Source organism: Sus scrofa, chromosome 18, assembly GCF_000003025.6.
Source record: "Sus scrofa isolate TJ Tabasco breed Duroc chromosome 18, Sscrofa11.1, whole genome shotgun sequence".
NCBI classification, from domain to species: Eukaryota; Metazoa; Chordata; class Mammalia; order Artiodactyla; family Suidae; genus Sus; species Sus scrofa.
The window spans coordinates 17,827,667-17,848,330 of record NC_010460.4 but is presented as its reverse complement, the minus strand read 5'-3'; the positions used below and the strand labels follow the sequence as shown (position 1 = coordinate 17,848,330).

Genomic DNA, 20,664 nt, shown 5'->3' with positions numbered 1-20,664 from the left:
ATTTACACCTCAATCTGAAACCTATTTGAATGCCTATTTAAATATCCCAAAGAGTTTTGGCATCTGCTATATAAACATACTCAACTCTTTAGAAATAGTCACCAGCATGGAATCTTGTCGGAATAAAACCTATCTTTGGCTCTTGGTTGCCATTTAGTCAGGCTAAAAAAAAGGCCGTGGGAATTGTCATATGTTACCTGGCTATCCGTACCAAGAATGGGAAAGGCAAAAGGGAAAGAAAAAAAAAGCAGAAGAAACAGAAAAGAATCCAAGAAGGGGTGGGGGAAACAAGGCAGGCAGGAAATGAAGTAAAGAACATGGAAAGAAAGAACAAACAAGGAGAGAAATGGCCAAAAATGGCCTGCCAGTATCCCAAGGCCACGGGGTGCCAGCATCCACAAGCCTTCAGGCAGACCGTAGACAGCTTTAACTGTTCTTGTTTGTTTGCTTCCTTTTGTTCCATTCTGGACAGAAAGTTTGCCTGGAAAAGACATGTTTACTTGTGCCTGCTCCTAGCCTCCACCGTGAGGATGAGGAGGATTTCAAGGCGTGAACAGTAACACAAAAAGAGCCACGATCCAAAATACACGAGACTGTTTACCAGCAATGTCCAGGACCTGACATGTTCCTGATGAGTCATCTTTCCAGGGCTTGGATCTCGTATTTCCAAAAGAGCACAATAATGTGAAAAGATGTTTTAGCAAGTACGGTGTATATTTATACAAATGTAATTCGGTGCTTTCAAACAACTGGTACTGTCCAAAGACAACAACAAAACATAGTCTGGAAGAGGGCATTTCCAGTCAGACCCTCAGTATACCACTGTGCTCGTCCCTCAACCTCGAGGGACCCTCCCCTCAGTCAAGGGGCTGGGACCTCGGACACAGAAGGAGCCCAGGGTATCACACGCCCAGCACATCCCTCCACACACAAGCAAAGTCTGCAGCCATTATAAGGCATGATTTCTTATACAGATAATTGCTTTAAAAAATCTCTTTAAAACAGGAGTTCCCGTCGTGGCGCAGTGGTTAACGAATCCAACTAGGAACCATGAGGTTGCAGGTTCGGTCCCTGCCCTTGCTAGGTGGGTTAAGGATCTGGCGTTGCCATGAGCTGTGGTGTAGGTTGCAGACGCGGCTTGGATCCCGCATTGCTGTGGCTCTGGCGTAGGCCAGTGGCTACAGCTCCGATTTGACCCCTAGCCTGGGAACCTCCATATGCCGCAAGAGTGGCCCAAGAAATAGCAAAAAGACAAAAAAAAAAAAAAAAAACCTCTTTAAAACAAATCTATTGTTGAAATGTTGCTGTTTTTTAAAATCTCAAATGATCTAATATTGAAAAATGTTTATCTTGAAAATACTCTGTAGCTGATATGAAATGATTCAATAGGGTATAGTTCATTAAGCTTTTTATAAAGTCCTTGTTCCAAACTGCTCGTTAGGTAGTGACAAACAATACAGATGGCAAAGAGCAAACTCCTTTGTTCATTTTCAGAAGAATTAAATTAATAGCAGAAGGAATATTAATTTTGACCCCTTTAAAAGTGGGAGCAACGGAAGATTTTGGTCTCTTCTTCCAGCAAAATAGGGGAAGCGTACAAGCACAGTAACTTTTCACTCACCAAGTCAAAGCCTTAAAATAGATCACAGATTTCAAAAATAAAATCCAAGAGTTCCCATTATGGCTCAGTGGGTTAAGAGCCTGACACAGTGTCCAAGAAGATGTGGGTTCGAAGGATCTGGTGTTGCTATGGCAGTGGTGTAGGCCAGCAGCTGCAGCTCTGATCTGACCCCGAGCCTGGTAACTTTCACATGCTGCAGATATGACTGTAAAAAAAAAAAAAAAATTAAAATTAAAAAAATAAAGATAAAGATAAAATCCAAGGAAAAGCTATAAATGGCCTTTTATTTAAAAAACACTTTCCAGGAGTTCCTGCTCTGGCACAATAAGATCAGCAGCATATCTGGAGCACTGGGACTCAGGTTCAGATCTGATCCCTGGCCTGGGAACTCCATATGCTGCGGGAGGCCAAAAAAGGTAAAAATAAAACAAAACTTTTCACTTAATTTCGAGTACCTGCATTTTCAAGCAACAATCACTGAAGAGTGAAGAATTATCACAGATTCTTTTAGAGCAGAGCCTATAAAAAGTAGGTGTTATCCAAGTTTGAAAAACCAAAAATTAGAAAAAGCTGAAGGAACAGTAGTAACTCTGAGGGCAAAGCTTACGAAGTAGATGTTCCTAGCACAGCAATGATTAACCTCTCTGGAAACATGGAGACACAAGCAAAAAAGATAATCGAAGGTTTTTAGAAAACGGACAACATGTGCAATGAATGCATGATACAGCAATAAAAAGCAGAAAGCAAAACAGCTGTCCATGGCCTTGACAATGAACAGATAAGTAGCTTGGTGTAGTTGCGAACATTTTGAAAAGACTCAATACTAACAAAAATGCCCCTGGAAATAGGAAACAAGAACTTAAGGTCACAGATCAAGTACAACTTTGCAAAGGAAAAGATCTGGAGTAACATTTTTTTTTTAATTGTACAAGAATTAATAGAAGTATTAAGCAAGTTCCCAGAAACTGCCCTAGTGGTCTAAATATCACCCAGTACCTCTTTCATAGAAATGAAAGAAGCAGCAGAATCTTCCATACCAGAGTCAATAACCCTTCCAAAGTGGAATGCTTAGGTTTAGGGATATTCTGATGTAGATAAGAATGGAGAAGGGTGCCCTTGAGCCCCGGCCCTAACTCCTGAAGGAAAAAGAGGGCCAGACATCGCAGAGTCTAATTCAAGGAGTCCTGGGTCTCCTGATCCTGGAACTCAGAAGTAACACCCCTACACTGAGGCCAGTCTTGATTAATGTACATCTTTCAAAAAGCTAAAGTACTCCTGGGAGGGTTTACAATCCTACCCCAATGTGAATAAACTCAATCACAGCACCTGAGGGCCAGAAACACCTTACTCCACCAACCCTTCATTTTATAGACGAGTAGCCCACGGCATAGACTTGGACACTCTCGCAAGGTTCTGTAGCAAGTGAGAACTAGAATGCAGAGGAAAGTGGAGCTCCTAGCATAGCATCCAAAGAGGTACCCACTAATCATTATTAGAGATCAACACTATTCTACCCCTACACTCTTTCCACCAAACTAAATAAGATCAGTCATGGCACAGAAAGAGAACTGAGAAGAAAAGGAAGAAGGCTGTGAAGGTAGGACCATAATGGACATCCAGACGGGGTTTCGGCCAACCAGAAGCCCGCCACCTGGCTGTCAGAGAAACTAATGTCAGAAGGTAGAAAGACAGGAACCTCAAGAGATATGGGACCACAACAAAGACAGATGCTGCCACTTGCTATGGTATGATTAAATGCAAGAGAAATACTAAATGTCTTACCTCTCTAAAGCAAAGGAAGCTTTTCAAAGGTGCTGGGGGTGGGAGTGCAGTGGGGGGACAAACTCTAAGAAAGATGGGAAGTGGGAATCACACAGCAGCACCTCCCTCCCTCCCTCCGGCTGCTCAGTGAAAACTGGCTTATGGGCTTTCCCCAGCACTCTTGTCATATAGACTGTCGGCCCCATCCTCAAACTGTCAAGTCTGAAGAACTCAAAACAGTTTCACAGATTTCGTTACAAAGATTATGTCACAGATAGTTGAGTCAAGAAATGACTGCAGATCTGAAGAGCAAATCACATGGAGTTCTTTTCAAAGAAAGCAAGAGCAGATAAAAGTCTCAGGCAGTATCCATGAAATATAGTCTAAAATCAATTATATGGATGCTAAATCAACTCTGACATTTTATAAAGGAAGATAGAAAACAGAGTTTCAAAATAAAATTAAAACTGGTAGATGTGAAAAGCAGGGAGATTTTGTGGCCTCAGCTCAGCTTTGTGGCCTGTGCTACATAAATGATTTGTTTCCTAATCCATAAAACACACTCAATAATAAGCACTGCGTGTGCCTTCCAGGAATTTGATTTAAACTAGTTAACGATCATAAAGCAATCTAAAAATGTAAGCACTGCATGAATTCTAGGTATAACTTTGGAAAGGCATTTGATATTAGTCAAGTAATTTCATCTGGTGATAATTTGAAGGATTCACTGAAAATGAAAAGGAAAACTCATTAATTTATTTTCTAACAAAAGAAGCTTGTGCTATTAACTAGTCTTGACACATCCACAAAAAGTTTTAGAACATTTAATACTTTAAACCTTTCACTTTTACCCTCCCATTCCCTATTCCTTCTCCATTTCTTTTTTATTTTTTCGTTCTCATATAAGATTATGTCCCCCCCCCCCAAATCTTACTTTCTTTCTTCTCCAGTAAGTTCACTCATGTTAAAATGTACCATCAGGAGTTCCTGTCGTTGCTCAGCGGTAGCAAATCCAACTACTGTCCATGAGGACACAGTTTAGATCCCTGGCCTCGCTCAGTGGGTTAAGGATCCGGCGCTGCTGTGAGCTGTGGTGTAGGTCGCAGACGTGGCTCGGATCCCACATTGCTGTGGCCGTGGCGCAGGACAGCAGCTGCAGCTCTGATTCAACCCTTAGCCTGGGAACCTCCATATGCTGTGAGTACGGCCCTTAAATTAAAAAAAAAAAAGACTTGTCAAACCCCACTTCAACTCACTGAAACCTTGAGTCCATTGGACTCTGCACTCGGGTGTCTAATTTAATCTGGAATGCTTCCAGAGCACCACCTATTAGAATGCCTTGCCATTCCCATGCCCCCACCACCACCACCTATGGCTAAAGCCTCTCCCCCCACCCCAACCTGGCAAAATCAACATACACTCTGGGCAAAAGAGTATGCTTGTTCTGCAAAGGCTGCTCTGGGACGTCTCCTGGTATCCCCACTGCCTTCCTACCAGATTCCAGCCCCAGAGCCCCTTCATTGAGAAACTGCAGAGCGCCCAAGCCCTCAAAATAGGGAATGGTAGTGCCCTGGCTTATGTTTCATCTCCTAATGGGCACCTCGTTCCTACAACTAGGAGTCTTCCATTAAGCAGTGATCTTCGGAGGACGACAACCAGGTTAAGGCTTTCAGAGCCCATTATGGACCCAGAGACTAGTTTTAACCAGGAAATAAATACGTCTCATAAAAACCATTGTTTACTGAGCTCACAATTATCTAATGTGCCGCATCATACCCTATAGCTGTATTAAAAGGCACTTGCTTCGTTTTGATACACCATTTCGGTTTAGGGAGCAGCAAACACTGTAGTCATTTAATAGCCTTGGAACTACTTCAGTGTATTTTAACTGGAGCCACATCTATCTTCTGCGTAAGAATTCTAACCTGAGTTTGAACAACGCCTTCACAAAATATATGGAATTCTGAAGAAAAACTCAGATAAAATTAATCCATTTAAAAATTTTAAACCTCAGTTCGCCATATAGCAATTTTTAAATGAAATAATGTTGCAGAAGTCAAAGGAGAGGTGCTACAACTTGAAAAGGAGTTGGGAAAAGAGGCATAGAATTATACAACTGTAGAGGAGATTATCAAATCCAACGGTTCTCAACATTTAGTCCTCTGGCCAGCAACATCGGCATCAGCATCACCTGGAAACTGGAAAGAAAAGCAGATTATGAGGCTCACTCAAGACCTATTGGGTCAAAAACCCTGAGGCGGTATCCAGCAATCTAGGTTTTAACAACCCTCCAGAGTTTCTATACATACTAAAGTTGGAGAACCACCAACCAATTCCACCACTTCACTGATGAGAAAGAAATGAAGCTGGCAACTTCCTTCAATTCTTATACCAAGATAGTGACCAAGGTCACTGAAGACAGTTCTCAATAAACCTTCAAAATGATTCTGAAACTGTACACCTGAATCCAAGTAATCCCATAGGATTTTCTAGGTTGACTACATTTTGATCCGGTGCAGTATGAATTCTACATTACTACTCTATGGTTAGATAGGCAGGTAATACATTTTTTTTGTCACAAATGATCCACATTTAAGACCTGTACAAGACTTCACATTACTGATCTCCTCACAAAAGCAACAACTCAGATCGCAGAAGCTTTCTTATTTTGGTTGGTTGGGTAGGTTAACTTTTGGTGGCAGTGGTGGATTTTATTATGGTTATGGTTGTGTTTTGGTTCATTTCTGAGGGCAAGAGCAGGCATTTATGGGAAAATGGTTAATAATTTGTTTTGGTGTTTGGGTTCCCTACCACCACTAAAGAAGTTCACAGCAAAAGCATCTGAAGAGTAATCATAAAAGACTAAGAAGGCAGAAATTGCTTAAAGAAACCCCCATCCTCCCCCCAAAAACATCCATTTTATCTGAGAATGTATCATATGATTGTTTTTTAGACAACAGATTTTAATATTTTCAATTACGTTTTCCTTGCCCTAGTTTAAAATTAGTTTTCATAAAGTGGAACACATAGTGGCAGAATGAAAGGAAGCTAGCCTGTGTTCTAGGAATGAGGACAGGGCTGTAATCCTGCCACACATGACCCTATAAGGACGCTAAGTCTTACGCACTGCACTTTGAAGAGTCTGCATCATCTTCTACAAGTACCAGGCCACATATGGGGCTGCGTCATCAAACCACCAATATAGCATCCACCACATAAAATGAACTCTGCCATTTTCGGCCCTAGGGCTCTCTCTCACTCTAAACAGATGCTTGATGTATCTCATACCTTTTTATATAAATATTTCTAAGTCTGGTAGTGGTTATCTGCACAACTAAACATCTGTTTCTATTTACATTTTAAAATATCCTCTTTGAGAAGTTTATAACTAGGGTGTTAAGATTACCACAGACTGAGATTTAGAGGTTTAAGATATAAATGTTTCCATTCCTGTTTCTCATATAGAAGCTGTTTTCTCAATGTCATGCCATATGAAGAGATATTTTCAGTCCTCTTTTCAGACTCTATTAACATATATAATTACCTCTGATTTTACAAACCAAATTTTCTAACTGACATGGTTCAGGGCATGATTATTTCTTTGAGGAAGAATCACAGACGAGTGCACAAAGCAATAGAAACAATTACGTCAATTTGATTTACACTTCCAACCCCTTCCATGTGACCTGAGCACCAAATCTTCTTGAGACTTTATTTTTCAATCTGTCATCAAATAGGGGTAACAATTCCTATTACACATCTTAAAGGAAAGAAATCCAGATCCCTGAGTTAAGGTTAGTGCCTGGGGAAACTGCACTCGTTTCTCAGAAGAATAGTAAAGTCCCACGTAGTTACCGATATTCAGCCTCCTGTTCAGCTCCACAACATACCCTGTGAGGCTAAATTAAAGGCATTAAATTATTTGAACATTCATTCATTCAAAAAGTATTTCTGAGCACTTGCTCTGTGTCAGGTGTTGTATGGAGACCCTTGGTGATACAATGGCCAGCAAGACATACATAGCACCTGCTCTTCGCAATATATCTCAGAGAAGTACTGATTAAGCTCATGGGACTTCCAATTAGTTTATACACCAAGGGCTCAAATCCATTTGATTTTTAAAATAATTACTCAGAATCATAATGACTCATAATCACTCCACACTGCTCCTAAAAATGGAAGACCACATGAACTACATGAAAAACTCACAGGCAGATGCTCAAAAACTTGAAAGCCTTACATAGATCAAAAACATCACCCTGTCAACACCTTATAATCTATGAACAGGAAACATGGTGTTAAGCTCTAGAAAATAAATCAAGATTTTTCTTTTAAAAGAAAATACTGTGAACTAATAGCTACCTATCAAATACTAGACAAACCTACACAAATCTTCTATAACTGTTCTGTCCAATGCAGTAGCCACCAGCCACTTTTGGCTATTTACATTTTTTTTTCTTTTTTTTCCATATGCCCCACAGAGTTATACCTATGGCATATGGAAATTCCCAGGATAGGGGTTGAATCAGAACTGCAGCTGCCCACCTGGCCTACACCACAGCCACAGCAATGCAGGATCCAAGCCGTCTCTGCCACCTACGCCACAGCTTAAAGCAACGCTGGATCCTTAACCTACTGAGGGAGGCCAGGGATCTCCAGTGATCAAACCCAAATCCTCATGGACACTACTCAAGTTCTTAACCCAATGAGGCACAATGGTAACTCCAAGCTATTTACATTTAAATCAATTAGCAGTTCAGTTCCTATGTCACACCAGCCACTTTTTTTTGCGCGCGGGGGGGGGGGGGGGCTTTTATGACCACACCTACGGCATATGATAGGGGTAGAATCGGAGCTACAGCTGCTGGCCTATGCCACAACCACAGCAACACCAGATACTGCTCAGATCATCTGTGACCTGCACCACAGCTCATGGCAATGCCGGATCCCTAACTCACTGAGGGAGGCCAGGGATCAAACCCCCAACCACAATGCTTCTTAGTCGGATTCATTTCGGCTGAGCCATGATGGGAACTCCCACACGAGTCACATTTAAAGGGCTCACTAGCCTCAAGTGGCTGGTGGCTATCACTTATAAATTATTATAAATATTTCATTATATGGAGTTCCTGTCGTGGCGCAGTGGTTAACGAATCCAACTAAGAACCATGAGGTTGTGGGTTCGATCCCTGCCCTTGCTCAGGGGGTTAAGGATCCAGCGTTGCCGTGAGCTGTGGTGTAGGTCGCAGACTCGGCTTGGATCTGGCATTGCTGTGGCTCTGGTGTAGGCCGGTGGCTACAGCTCCGATTAGACGCCTAGCCCGGGAACCTCCATATGCCACAAGAGCGGCTCTGGAAAAGGCAAAAAGACAAAAAAAAAAAAAAAATTCATTATAAATCATTTCTGCCATCCCAGAAAACGCTATGGGACAACGCTGCTCTACAAACACCTCTGCAAGACTAAATCTGAAAATACAGTGTAATGAAATGTGATGATGCATCTGCACTCTGCTCCGAGACATAAAAAGTGTGTTCATGGGTAACAGCGCGATTTCTTCCTTCTTAAGTTGAAAAGTGATCATGTAGAGCATCTCTCCCAGTATAAGGAGTGACCAATAAAATTCATGCTGTCCAACTGGCCAATTGAGAATGAAATTTGGAAACAAGTGACAAACATGACATTTTGCCCCTTCCTTACTTCCTTTTACTAGAATGTGTTGGTACTACTCTGCATTCTCCGTGCAAGGAGGTGCGTTTTTAGCCTAGTAACTAGCAGCAACGGTGAGAACAATTAAGAATGAAGATGAGAATCAACAAGAAATGCAATTCAAGTTCAGTTTAGACCCATGCAATACACTTAAGTGCCTACTGTGTGCCAGTGAGTGATTCACAGATAAACAATCATTCCCACCTTTCGTGAACTCACTTGAGGCGTCCAACATGTAAACAAAAACAATATATGTTGTGAAAAAAAAATGCGTGAGACAAGTATATACAAGGCAAAGAGGGGACACAGGAGGGTATTTTAAAATGTCTTCCGGAGTTCCCGTCGTGGCGCAGTGGTTAACGAATCCGACTAGGAACCATGAGGTTGCGGGTTCGGTCCCTGCCCTTGCTCAGTGGGTTAACGATCCGGCGTTGCCGTGAGCTGTGGTGTAGGTTGCAGACGCGGCTCGGATCCCGCGTTGCTGTGGCTCTGGCATAGGCCGGTGGCTACAGCTCCGATTCGACCCCTAGCCTGGGAACCTCCATATGCCGCGGGAGCGGCCCAAGAAATAGCAACAACAACAACAAAAAGACCAAAAAAAAAAAAAAAATGTCTTCCAAGGAGAAATCAAGGGAAATTTCCTGAAGGAGGTACGCTAGGAGCAGAAGGCAGACCTGTGCAAAAGAACCACAAGCAGTTTGGCAGTGCCGGGTTAAAGCATCTTTGGTGGTCAGGAGAGATGAGGATGGCAACCAAGGGGTGGCGGGGTGGGGGGTGGGGCTAGAGAGCTATTTCCATGGCCGATTGTGACACTCACAGTTATGTCAGGCTTGCCCTCGTGGGTCTCTGAGCTTTCCTCACCAAAACCCACAAGCAATACGAAAACCAATCTTGAAAGCTTGATAAGTAATTTGCCTACATCTGCCATACAGCTAACAACATTAGACAGCAATCATTAGTAGGAATACAAAGACATTTCTTTGTGACACATTATCATTTACTAAATATATTGGTCACAAAAACATAATGGAAATCTTTTGTTTTCAGGGAAAAACTTCTGTTGCCTGTGAGGTTTGTTTGGCATACGCTTAGAGAATATAGCAATGAACACATTTTCAAAACAAATGGATTGCCCCACATCTAAATATTCCCACTAAGAGTTTATAAAAGGGGGAAACAAGTGAAATAAATCCAAGGAAGAAGGGGGATGCAGAAGCAATGCTTTCTGTGCTCCACATCAGAGTGGCTGTTATTTTTTTCCTCCAAAACTTTCAGGGCAAAACTTCTGCTACCTCTGTATGCTGCCTTGAACTTCCTGCTACTTCCAGTTTATGACGACTAAACTTATATTATGACCAGCAACCTGAAGGACTTCTGTGGTGGCTCATGTAAATATCTGCATCGTCCTGACTATTCCTTTCACTTTATGCATATGGTCAAGTCTCAAAACAAAAACAAAACCTTCCGTGGGATCAGTTTGCTTCACATTACTGGGATTCTTTCTCCTCGCTTCATAATAAACTTCTTTAAATAAAATGTTAGTAGTCTATAGGCCTTAATGAATTCACCTCCCTATGATACAAACAAAACTTTCCAGATAAATACATACATAAATATATGTATATAAACTGGATGGCCCTTGGGCAGACACAATCTATTCCTATTCATACAAACAAGTAGCCTTTACGTAAAGGCAGATTTTCAAGGCAGCACATATAATGATAAAAAGAATTGGTTCTGGAGTTAATCTCACTGGGTACTACTTAGGGATCGTACTGACCAATTCTTACTTCAACCTCTGAACTTCAGTTTTGCCAACTGTAAAAAGAGAGTAACAATGTTTCATTAAGTATGTAACCACAAGGCAGGCACATGACCCATCTAGTGACAGATCAATACCTGTTCCTTATCTCAGCTATTTCGTCCCTAAAGATGGACAGTTTCACAACTATCTATTCCAGCAAGCTGGTTACCACTATAAATTCTCATCCCTAAGAGTGCACCAAAAATACGGAGTACTGTTTTAAATAGACTATGTTCAGGCCCTATTTGGATTTAGGGGTCAACCAGTCTAAGGTCAAAGTTCTTTCTAACGCGCTTCCAGCTGCTTACAATATGCAGACTGGATTAAGAACCATACACAGATCCCCATATACCCACGGAAATACCCACCCGCAAAGTCTGTTCGATTTCCAACCGAATTAGCACAGGCGGGCCCCCCAGCCCCTGATGAACTAAACTTGCCTAGATGCTGTGACTACGAACTCAAAAGTGCGGTGGGATTAACACCCAAGTCCGAATACTGCTAACCGAGGATCAACTCCCACGAACCCCACCTGGTGCTGCCTAGACAGCAGTTCTAGTGGGGATCTGTCTGGGGCACACGCCCCCACTCTCCTTAGGTGGCAGCCCCCCGCGGGCGCCAGGCCCTCCGAAGGCGCCAGGCCCTCCGAAGGCCGCGTCACTGCGCCCTCGCCTCCCGCTCCCCAGCCCCCTCCCGCCCACGGCACGTGACTCGACACGCGCCAGCTGCACGCGGGTTCCATCAAAACAAAAACAGAGAGGGCCGGCCGGCTGGGCGGCTGGGGCGCGCGGGGGAGGCGGGGAGCGGGCGCGCCCCCGCTGCCACTGCCCGGCGCCGCGGCCGCGGCTCCGCCGCCCCGGGCTCTGCCGGCGCGCGCCCCGGCCGGCCGCGGGCGGGAGGGCAGAGGGCGCCACCCTGTTTACAGCCCTCGCTCCCGGCCGGGGACCCCGCCCGGAAACGGTCTCCCGGGAAAAGGCCCCAGCCTGCGCACCCACCCGCGGCCAGGACGCTGGCCTGGGTGGGAGGCACCGGCCACCGCTCAGAATAAAACCATTGCCACCGCGCTGGGGCCGGGATCGCTCGAGTCTCAAGTCCTTTTGCCCCGCCGCCCACGGCTGCTTTGGTGTCAGCTCCCGGCACGACTCTGCTACGCACTTCACCTCCATCTCTCAGCTCCAGCGCTTCAGCAGACCCTCCTCACCTGGCGGCATCTTCCCGGCCCTGGCACTCCCTGGCGACAAAGCTGCGGACCCTCGCGCACTTTGGGACCTCGAGCGGCTCCTACACCCGGGGAACCTCACCTCTCTCGGACCCCCAACCCACATCTTCCGTCAGAGAGGAGGGTGGCCACAAGCTGTCAGAAGCCTAGTTTTCTATATGACGACGAATCTCAACCTCACCCTTACATATCTCCACTCACCCTTCAGCACAGGGAGCTGAATCAGATATTTTACGGGGGGGGGGGGGGCTTGCTTTTTCTCCCTAATCGCAAAAAGAAAAAAAAGAAAAAGAAAAGACGCAGGTCTACTCAGCCACTCTCTTTTAAGACTCCCCACGTAGTTCCACCAAATGCAAGACTTAGAAAATAGAAATGCCCACCACACACCTGCTACGCAACCCGCCCTCTGGAAACCTGGAGATCCACCCAGCCCGCCTTCTGGAAGCTGCGCTTGGGGTGGGGAGAGAAGCGATGCCGCCCGGTTCCCTAAAGTAAGAAGGAGTGAGAGGGGGACCAGCACCCCGGCCCCGCCCGGGAGCGCAGTCCTTCCGGCCCCCAGCTCCAGAGCACAACGCGGCATCCTTCGTTCCTCCCGGCTGAACGAGGTGGTAGCCAAAGGCTTGGGTGCCAAGAGCTGTTTTTCCCTTTAGATCCCAGATGCCGCGTCCTCTAAGAGTATCCCCCCTCCCCACGCCGCCTTATTTCTGGTCGACAGCACAGGTGGGGTAGGTGGGAGAAAAGAGCCAGTGCTCTCGAGGTTCGGGATGTTAAGTCTCCGTGAGTGAAGAGGTGGGATCTCGAAATGGAAACAGTCTCCCCCCTCCCTCCCCTCCTCCTCCTCCTCCTCCTCTTCTGTTTACCTCAAGTTTGAATTTTATCTGCGCAACATTAGCTGGAATGCGGACATTGAAAAACACACACGCACACACACACACCACACACACACTCTCAACCCGGCAGCAGCTCCGGAGGAGCCATGTGGCATCAAGCCACCTCAAAGGGGAAAAAAGTGCTCTTAGCAACACAAACATGGCGAAATCGCCTCGGCATTCCCGGCTAACGCCACAACCCCTACCTTCCCTCGCCCGGCTCCAGAACATCCCGGCCGGGACCTGCGGCCCCTTCCGGGGGGAGGCGAGGAGCCGGGGGAAGTCCCAGGGTGGGACTGCGGGGCGTGCGAAAGAGGAAATAACAGAGTCCACAGTGGAAATGTTTCTGCTGGACCATCGAGCCCTCCGCCTCGCCAGCAGCGAGGGGACGCCTGGTTCGCCCGGAGAGGTCCAAACGGAGAACTAAATTCCCATCCCGAAGTCCTGCTGAGCCGGCTTTCCCCACCCCCCAGAACTTACCTTGGGGCTGAAGACACGCTGCTGCTTAAATCCCTTTCTCTTTCCTTCCTCCAGCGTGAGACGCAAGGGGGAAAATGATGCGCATGTATATTTTGTAGAGCATATTCTTCTAGAATTTCCCCTTGACCATCACGAGAAACGATGGAGGCTTCGGAGACAGGTGCAGTGCTGGCTGAGGCTGCCGGCTAAAAGTTGTTCTCTCGGCAGTGGGCGGCGGGGTCCCCCGGCTGGGGCTGGGGACCCGGTCTCCCTTCCCCCCGGCGTCGCCCACTTCCCCCGGGCTGCTGCTGCGCGCGGCTCAGCTGCAGGAGAGGTGGCGTAGTTTCTCTTCCTCCCACCTCTTCTCACTCACTTGTTTTTGTAGCCGTGGGCTCCCCTAATGCTTTCCTCTCCACAATGTTGTTTCATTATATCATGTCCATCATGTGACACCAGAGAGGCCTCTCTATGGAAACTTAAAGGGCCTCCCACGTGACTGCAGCAGCAACAACAGCAGCGGCAGGACTGGCGGTGTCGGCGGCCGCAGCGTTCGTACCACCACCCACCAAGAGCCCCTCGAAGCATCCCGGAGAGGCTTCTGGCGCTGCAGAAGCCCAGATAAGGGAGCCATAGCATCCGGGAGCTGTGGCGTCTGTGCGTGCGTGTAGCCTTTGCTCATTACATAGGAAACCGAACAGAAGGAGCGTCCTTAAATCCTTTCCTACACTCACAAAACCCACGCTCTGTTAAAATGACATTTCGTGGCTCTTACTTTATTTTCCCCAAGAGCAATGAGTTTTTCTATCAGTTTTTCTATTAAATTTTACCAAGACAAAAAGAAAAACTGGATTTTCTCTCTGAGAGTTCAGCCAGTTCTTGGGTAGATCAGAAATGACAAAACAATAATAACAAAAATAGAATCAGGCATTTGATACGTAATTACCATCACACCAGCTTTAAAGCTTTTCTGGAATTAAATTCCTCTGGTAACCGTGTTGATGATGCTTGCAGGAGGCAAATGCAATGCAGTTCTTCTCTTCCACAGCTATATTAGGGCTTTGTTGCTGACAACAGTAAAAACTTGTTTGTGTCAGGAAGTGAGGTACGAAGATACGACCTGGAAGGTACAGACAAAACCATAGTGGCAGTTTTTGTGTTACTTTTCTGACCACATTCTTTCAAATGGTGAGAAGCAGCTGATCTGCTGTAACATGCGTATATGGGTTTGGTGGGAAATCAAATAATCAGAACAACACATTTTCCTCTAATCATAATGACCATGCTAGTAGACACTAGAAATTACATATGGATTTACATATGTGTGTGTAGAGAGAGAAAAGTGTATGCCTTTATATGATATTTTGACCAAAAACTTTGTCGTCATTTCTAGCATTTAACTGAAGCATGTAACAAACACTTTGACCCAACCAAGTCCAGTTATGTGTGGAGACTGTAACATCGTTTTGAGTGCCTTCCTGTTATTGAATCACAACCCCCAATCCCAAATCTCTGCCTGAAAGTTTGTGTGGACCCTGGGATTTTATCCTGGAAATGTAAGCCAAACAGCTCTTTCTATGTTTTAGTTCATGCTTTTCCATTTATAAGGACAATTCCCTGTTGGATTGGCAGAATAAAAAGAAACTTCACAGGAAACGGAAGAGTGAGATGGAAGAGCATCCTCTCTTTGGGCTTTGCCCTGACTCTTCCTACCTCATCAGTTTTCCTCATCAGCCATGATGCATGATCTCCACTACATTCCCTCTGATCCCTTAATGTGTCCCCCAATATTTCCCTCCCTATGGAATGCCTAATTCTTCCATCCCTTTCCCCTTTTCTGTTTTTGCCTCCCAATTCAGACCCGCACTGCCTGGATACTTAGTTCAGGCCTCCCCACATTCTGCCTCCCAGTCCTCCTTCCCCAGCAGGTCCCCTCCTCCCCTTCCCAGTTAGGTCTCCCTTCTCAGCAACTCTACCTCCTTACCTCTCTTTGACCTCCTTTATTCTCCTTCACAGTCTGGCCCTCGACTTCTCGGCCTCTTCTTGCCCTTCTTTCCCCGCAATGTCCTGCCTCTACAGGGGTCTCCTTCACACCCTTCTCTCAGGTCCCATCCCTTCTGACGCCGAACCCCAGCATTCCTCAAGGGCTTGGCCTGATAGGCTTTAGCCTGATTTTGTTCCTGTGGCCCTGGGCTGGGAAAAGAGTGTATGGTGCAAAGTGGGGGCAAGAATCCCCTTCGACGGTGGCCCCTGCCTGGTTCCCCCTCCGCCCCTCCCAAGTCCCGGTTGCGGCGCTTCCTGGGCGGATGGCTGGGACTTGCTGCAGCAGCTGCGGTTCTGCTGTGTCATGCAAGAAGGAGGCGGCGGCGGCCGGAGCAGGAGGGGGAGGAGGGGAGGAACCTGATCTCTCCGGTAGCGAAGGGCTGGAGGCAAACACCGAGTTCCCCCTGAGCCGCCCGGGAGCAGGGAGGGCTCCGCTACCCCGGGGGGCCCTCCCCGCGGGGCAGATGGTAAGTGGGGTGGCGCAGGTGGTCGCCTTGGGAAGGGAGCGCGCAAGGGGGGGTTAGGTGGGGAAACGGGGAGAACTAGAAATCACCCCAGCCAAACTGAAGGAGCCCAGTGTCCAGCTGAAAGGAACCCGGGCTGTAATAAGGATGACCAGCAGCAATAGTTACCATTCAAATAATACCCTGCAGTGGACCCAGGCTTCACGGAGTTGTGCATCCTGAACCAAGGACTGAGCTAGAGGCAATGAATGATTCAGGGTTTGAGAACCACCAGCCCATCAGCCCTGGCGCTTTAGGGTACAGCTGAGTAGCAAAAGTCAACATACACATATTCCTATAGCCTGGCTGAGCTTTATGGGTTGTCTTGTTTAAAACTAGGGAAGGGGATGGAAACCTGCCCAACCTCACTTTAGCCACGAAAATAATGGTCTTGGCCAGTGGCCTTGGACAAACAGCCTCTGGTGCAATTAAACAATCAATAGAAAAAATAGCTTCATTCTCTTTACCACTCTCCTTCCCCAAGCTTCTTCAACCAGAGTAATTGATTATACTTAAAGGAGAAAGAAAACTCTGCCTTGCGTTCCCTCCCACCCTGCCCTCTCTGGGCATCCACCCTACACAAACTGCCCGCCCCACCATTGACCCCCACTTTCAGACCATGAAGGGACTGCCTTAAACTCTGAACAATTTCACCTCTGCTGCCTTTTAGCCCTTTCCCGGGAGGGGAGTCAGAAACATGGAACTGAGAACAGTGACCACAGAGGCAGGCTGGAGGAACATTACCTCTTTACCTGAATGCAATTCTCAGGACAACTTTTTAAAAAATTATTATTCTTTTCCATTTTGCTCCTGGAAATTTCAAAGCACTTTCTGTAACATCATTTTTTTTTTTTTCTTCGTCAGTCATACATTAGCAGTAAGGGGTTGGCGGGATTAACTGAAAGGCTAATGACTGTCTCAAAAGCACATGCTGTTGCTAGGGAACTCAAGCTCATCCTGCTCTCTAATCACTAGCATGTTATGTGGAAATCAAACTTCTCAGGGTGTTATTAAAATGAATGGCATTTGGTTAAAGGCGTTCTCGCTTGTGTTGTAGCATCCTGGATTATTATCGATTGCCTCACACCCACATATCTTGTTTTCCTAATTTGATTTCTGAATGTGCGTCACTGCTAGGGACACACAGACTAGACCAGTCAGGTTCACTTCCTGTTTCTCAGAACCGGTTTATATTTGGTCTCATAGCACTAGCTGGTAAAACATTATCAAACCGATCCTCTTGGAAAGAAAATCTGTGCTTTCTGTGAAAACAAATTATCCCAATTAAATTCTAATTCCCATGGAAAACGTCATCATTTGAGGAATAAAGCAGACTGCCAGTGGCTATTTGAGAAAGCCATTCTTGAAATGTAAAGCCTAGAAAAACTCATCATCTTTATTTCTCTTACCCAGAATCTTCATTCCTGAGCCTTAGAACTAAAACAAACTCAAGTTGAAAGGAGATTTAAGTAGGATATTTCTAAAATGAAGCTCAAAAAATACACACTGAAGCTGGGGAAATCATTTAGACTAAATATGGCATAGAATTGAATAGAATCCAGGCCCCAGAAGCACAAATAAGCTTGGGTTAGCATTGGGGCGCTCAGAGAACAGAATGTGATTACAAGGCTACACGACAAATAGGAGCCCATTTCTTTGTACTAATTGTCTCTTTTACCATTTCTCCCGTGTCCCTGGATTAAGACAGCCTTGCTTTTTTTTTTTTTTTTCCAGTTCCTTCCTTTTTATAACAAGGATATCACAAAGGTACTATCATAAAGATAAGCGCTATATAACTAGTTAGATAAGTTCTGATGTAGATAATTTGTTTAGATGGAAAATAAAAGGGTATATATGGCATTGAGGAAGGGTCAGCTGACTGAAAGTCAGGGAATTTTATAGACTGGGTGACCTTGGGTGATCTATTACAGGTCTCCTCATGTCCATTTCCTCATGGAAGCTTAACAAAAGTGCTGAGCTAACAGATCTCTAATATTCCTTCCATATACAAAACTCTGTGATTATACTGAACTCCCTACATAAACATTTCCATTTTAGCTGAATTTTGCAATGTTAAATTTTGACATTGAAACTTTAACACCTATCCATAGAGATCTTAGAGGAAATGACAATGGGAAATGGTTTTGCTGTTGCTACATCACGTTTTAGTGTCAGTTGCTAGACAATCAAATAAAATGGACCTGATTCCCAAAAAACTTACGCTCAGCTTGTTTGGGGGTGTTGCGAAAGTAACAGGATGAGGTAGAAAGAATGGAAAACTGTACCGAAAGATCTTTCAATCATTTTAGATTTAGTTAACCCACATTATTTTGATGAGCAAAATAGTGGAATGACGAAGAAGGGCTCTTCAGAAAATAAATGATCCACTGAATCCTCATGGAGTTAATAATCTATGTGCCTTTATTTTAATTAGTGATAGGCAAAAAATATACCTAGCACGGATTTTTGAAATTTTCAGGTTCAAGATGTTAAGAAGTAGCATGAAGAAATGTGAGGTCTGTGCCAGAGAGAAAAGATCTGACTTTGAAACCCAACTCTTTGAGTGCCTGATGTGTGTCAGGTATTGTGCAAGACACTGGGAATACAAATTTGACTAAGAGAGTCTGCTCTGAAGGACCTTGTAGTTTAATAAGGAGACAGATGAGTGCACAGGTGATTACACGATGGTGAGATGTTAACCACTGGGGCACTCATTGGAAGTGCACTTAACCTTGACTGGGCATAGACAGGGTCCCTAACCATAGAAGATGAATTCAGAGAGGAGGTTTGAAGCATAGTAGAAATAATCCAGACAAGTGGATTATTTAAAGAGAAAGGCAGTCCAGGCGAAGAAGGTACTAGGTATTAAGTCCTGGCGGTAAAAAGGTGTACCCAAAGAGTTGAAGATAAAGGACAGTGCCCAACAAGGAGTAGATTCTGTCTTGTATGAATGCACGGCAGAACCCAGAAAGATCAGCAGGGTCTTGTATTATGAAAATTATGTCTTCCTAAGAAGTTTCAACTTCTCCTAAGGCCAGGGGAGAACCACTGATGAATTTTTTTTTCCTGTCTTTTCTCTTTTTAGGGCCACACCCACAGCATATAGAGGTTCCCAGACTAGGGGTCCAACTGGAGCCGTAGCCTCCGGCGTACACCACAGCCACAGCAACGCCAGATCCAAGCCGCATCTGTGACCTACACCACAGCTCACGGCAATGCCGGATCCTTAACCCACTGAGCAAGGCTAGGGATCAAACCCATAAAAAACAAGTCCCACTGTATAGCACAAGGAACTATATTCAATATCCTGGGAGAGGAGTTCCTGTCATGGTGCAGTGGTTAACGAATCTGACCAGGAACCATGAGGTTGCGGGTTTGATCCCTGCCCTTGCTCAGTGGGTTAATGATCCGGCATTGCCGTGAGCTGTGGCGTAGGTCACAGACGTGTCTCGGATCTGGAGTTGCTGTGGCTCTGGCATTGCTGTGGCTCTGGCATAGGCCAGTGGCTACAGCTCTGATTTGACCCCTAGCCTGGGAACATCCATATGCCGCAAGAGCGGCCCAAGAAATGACAAAAAAAAAAAAAAATCCTGTGAGCAACCATAATGGAAAAGAATACGAAAAAGAGTAAGAATCACTTTGCTATACAGCAGGAATTTACACAATATTCTAAATCAACTATACTTCGATACAATTTTTTTAATTTTGAAAGTATTGGGAAGAGAAAATAATGATCTGTAAGGTTAAAGATGTATAAGGAAAGAAGGAAGTAATACAAAATTATGGATTCTTTTAACCTTCAACTTGAATGGCTTCACCATTCTTCTCTTTTCCTCAGTTCTCATGTCCACTCCATGGAGAATTTAGGATAAGTTTAACCTCCAAAACACTTCCAAAATCTGTCTCTTTCTCTCTCCAGTGCCATCATCCTAATACAAACATCGTCTTTTGGGCTCCTATAATAGCTTCTAATTGGTTTTCCTGTTTCCATTTTTTCTTCCTTTCTCCACAGCACAGCTAGAGTGACATAAATCATAAAACATAAATCAGATCATATGGCTTCTGTCTTAGACGATAGCTTCTGATTGTTCTTGGAATAGAGTCCAGACTCCTTTGCTGGCCTACAAAGCCTTATTGGCATCGGAGAACACCTCTTTAATCTTGTCTCCACCACTCTCCCTCAACTCCAATTACAATGGTCTTTTTTCTACTCCTCAAACACATTAGATTTGTTCTTGCCAAAAGTATCCTTCCTTGTCCCTTCCCACCCATTCTAAATATTTTTTTATAGTGGTAAAACTTTATTACTGTTTGTTTTATTGCTTATAATTGAGAACCCCTGTAAAATGTAAACCCCATGAGGATTCCTGGCATATGGTTCACACTTAAAAATATTCATTGGATGTTTGTAGAAGGCAAAAGAGAGGAGCGATTGATTATCAGAAATTAAAGGCATCAAGAATCAGAGCCTTGGAGTTCCCGTCGTGGCGCAGTGGTTAACGAATCCGACTAGGAACCATGAGGTTGCGGGTTCGGTCCCTGCCCTTGCTCAGTGGGTTAACGATCCGGCGTTGCCGTGAGCTGTGGTGTAGGTTGCAGACGCGGCTCGGATCCCGCGTTGCTGTGGCTCTGGCGTAGGCCGGTGGCTACAGCTCCGATTCGACCCCTAGCCTGGGAACCT

General features: G+C 45.1%; 1 protein-coding gene and 1 long non-coding RNA gene across 14 annotated transcripts in view; one reads left to right on the top strand and one right to left on the bottom strand.

Moving 5' to 3' along the window:
* The window catches only part of LOC106506781, a 277,552-nt gene that overhangs the window by 99,238 nt on the left and 157,650 nt on the right, over positions 1-20,664 (bottom strand). For 10 of the 11 annotated variants that reach the window (XR_002340361.1, XR_002340364.1, XR_002340368.1 and 7 more), the window contains one exon: positions 13,462-14,557. This is a non-coding gene — a long non-coding RNA (uncharacterized LOC106506781). Of the gene's footprint in view, positions 1-13,461; positions 14,558-15,421; positions 15,779-20,664 lie in introns of those variants that run through there. The other variant, XR_002340365.1, reaches the window with a different exon arrangement.
* The window catches only part of MKLN1 (muskelin 1), a 338,714-nt gene continuing 333,861 nt past the window's right edge, over positions 15,812-20,664 (top strand). The window contains exon 1 of one of the 3 annotated variants that reach the window (XM_021078931.1): positions 15,812-15,947. The gene's annotated coding sequence lies outside the window, so the exon portion shown is untranslated. The remainder of the gene's footprint in view (positions 15,948-20,664) is intronic. The other 2 variants (XM_021078932.1, XM_021078930.1) reach the window with 2 other exon arrangements.